Source organism: Crassostrea angulata, chromosome 8, assembly GCF_025612915.1.
Source record: "Crassostrea angulata isolate pt1a10 chromosome 8, ASM2561291v2, whole genome shotgun sequence".
Classification (NCBI taxonomy): Eukaryota; Metazoa; Mollusca; class Bivalvia; order Ostreida; family Ostreidae; genus Magallana; species Magallana angulata.
Window position 1 is genome coordinate 47,915,179 of NC_069118.1, and position 3,318 is coordinate 47,918,496.

The window sequence follows — 3,318 nt, forward strand, 5'->3', positions numbered from 1 at the left end:
CAGACAATGTCAGTCCATTTTCGGCAATATCAGTTGTTTTTAAATTAAGAAGTCTTAGAACATGTTAAAATTGTCTAAAAGGCATCTTAATCTTCTAGTGTTTTAGCAAATGCGACTTTATGCATCATGAATAATGTAAGCATAGAGAATCAAAGTGATAAAATCTTTACAAAACATACAAGGTATCTGCTAAAATAATAACCCTTAAAAAAAAAAAGAGAGAGAGAGAGAGAGAGATAATACGAAAATTCCTCACAAAGCAATCCTTTGGAATACTCCGAAACTTAAAAAAAATAGTTGTGTTACATGCATCTACATACATAGTTTTCAAATGAATGTCATAATATGAAATTTCTAGCCATTTATCCCCCTTTTCAATCGTTTTTATCAGCAATTTCATAAAACTAATTATATTATGCATCATCTTTGTGATTAATTTAGTATATTGAGAAAATCATTGTTTTCTTACTGTTAATATGTTGTTTTTTTTACAATTACTGGGATTTTCCTTTTCAACTTTTGAAATATTTACCCATGAAAAACATTCTTATGTCATAATTTAAAACAATGAAGTCATGAGAGTTTGAAGAACTATACAAGGCACGTAGCAGTGCAGCAAACACAATGATTTTGACATATAGACTTTTGACCAAATGTGACTTTGAATTAAGCATATGATTGTGTATTCAATGAAATACAAATGCCAAAGACACATTTCAACTGCATCGATGATTTATTTAAAATAATTTCCAGTCAGTGACATAATCAGAATCATTTTTGGAGGATCTTGAGGACCTTGAGGACACCTAGCTAAATGATGACGCTGCGACTGCAGCTCCTCCGGCGAGAACAGCAAGCAGAATAGCTCCTCCTCCAAAAAGGATCCACGGTTTGGGCTTCTTGGTCGTGCCAGTCGTTGAATATGGTGTTGAAATAGTTTAGGTTACTTTTGAAGTGAAAATAAGATATAGATAGAAAAACTTATTCAACTAAATGACACCTCAAATGTCACTAACACATTTATTTCATGATTTTTTTCAATGCATTCCATTGCTTTTTTGCTCGTTATTGTTAACGTTAAATTTTTTTGAGACACGTATTTTTGAATTGAAAATGTTATCATTCTTACCAATGCCATTCCTAATTAAACGCTAGGCAATAATTGCCGTGTGAAAACGCTAGAAGCAACCCGTAGCGAATTTTAAAATCTACTCTTTTTTTAAACAGTTTTGAACTATATGAAATTATAACGGAAACATGGTGAACACAATTTTATATTCTTGTGATTTGATACAGAACTGCGGAATCGCGGAATGAAGTACTCGCGTAAAATAAGTAATTAAAGTAGGACAAATTACTGATATCATTCAATTACAATTTAGGTTTCTTGGTTCGGGCTATGTCTGGTAGTAGTTTCAAGAATATTTGAAGTAACAACAGAATATAAAAGGTTAAGCTTTATCAACTAAACGACGCATCAACTATATATTTCAATAGATTTTTCCAATACATGTACATTGCTGTAAGTTCTGTTAACGTTAATGTCGTTTCCAACATACTCCTTGACTTTTCTTAAGTCAGTGAAAAGGGTTTTGCTGTTGCTTTCTTTGTTTTTTATAAACTATATTTAGTTTATTTTGTATTAACTGGAAAATTAAAAACAAAATCTTTGATCGGCAGTGGGTTAAATGTTGCATCCGTTGTCTTTTTTAACAATAATTAGTAACCGAGAACGTTTTCGTGAATAAATTTCATCTTATTATATTAAGAATTCCTATCATTCATATATTTAAAACCAAAAAGTTTTTCCTTTCTGTGTTTCAATCTTTTTTGTAGATATATAATTTCATTTTTGAATTATCTTCTTACATCAACATAAACAAACCCTAAAACATTTTAAATGCTTAAGGCAGATGTCCATTTCTCTATTATTATTTTTTTTCAGTGTAAAGCTTTTAAACTTCACAATGCCTTATTTTACAAATTAACATCCCACAAGGCACGTGGATTGATAATAGAGTATAAATCTCTAATTTGCATGCTTGATTTAAAATTCAAATCTTTTTAAAACTCAGAGATTTAAATTTTATAAAAGATGGCAAGTTTCTGATTTAATAATGATAATATCCTTAATAATCATCATTGAAATTCTAAACACTAACCGGTTTATGAATAGGTCGATTTTTAGAATAAGTCACATGTCCCATGGTATTAAAGGTTTAATTGGGAACGTTATAGATATAATTGACAAATTCAGTGATAGTCTTGGCAACTAATATTTAGTTCTAGATCTTTAAGGTACTCACCGTCGCAGAATTTGCCGTCATATCCATACTTGCATTTACAGACAGCTTTATATATTCCATGTTTATCCTGGATAATGACACATTGTCCATTTTCTCCGCAGTCATCTACTTCGTTGTCAAATGGACTGCAGATGCCCAAATCTAAGAACGAATAATTGAGTCATTTTAAGGACAATAACAGATATTTCTTGAATATGAAAAGTGGTAAATGTAATCTCACTAATCAATTCAAATTATTTATCCTGGCGGTTCTTTCTTTCAAAAAAAATTTGAATTAAGATTGTGGGTTTTTTCCCCTGATATTTGGTACGCATTTTTGATTATAAGTCGGTAATATATATTGCACAAACTGGTTAAAAAATTTAGCATACACTAACAATTATATAAGATATTACAAGTCCATTATACACATATTTTGTTTTATACCTATACAGACTGTCGCTGCTTTGCCATCTATTGTAATATCTGGCAAGTCGATCTCATCGAAGCCTTCCTTACACTCACAACTATCTTCACGTGATTCACATTCTGCATTGTCGGGACAATCGCCATTACCATTACAGCTGCCGAAAGCGTCAACCTGAATGGAGTAAAGTAAAGCGCAAAATACGAAACATTGAATTCCTCGCATTTTGCAGCCTACTGACAGATATCATATTCGCGAGATCTCTGGGTGCACCGTTGTAACATCTTGACATACCTGTATATATATATATATATATATATATATATATATATATATATATATATATATATATATATATATATATATATATATATATATATATATATATATATATATATATATATATATATATATATATATATATATCAAATATACAATCATGTACATGTATTAAGGTCATAGTGGATATTTTAACGTTTAAGGTCAGACACGACCTATCTTTAATTATTATTTTCCATTTTTTTCCTGTCCTCTCAATGTAAAGATTTTCACAAAGTAGTTCCATAATTATGTTTTCTTGTTATACTTTTTTATTTAGATATAAAG

General features: G+C 29.9%; 1 pseudogene; it reads right to left on the reverse strand.

The window, feature by feature from the left end:
• Positions 1-736: 736 nt before the first annotated feature.
• On the reverse strand, positions 737-2,952 carry LOC128157914 (protein draper-like; annotated as a pseudogene).
• Between the last annotated feature and the right edge of the window lie 366 nt (positions 2,953-3,318).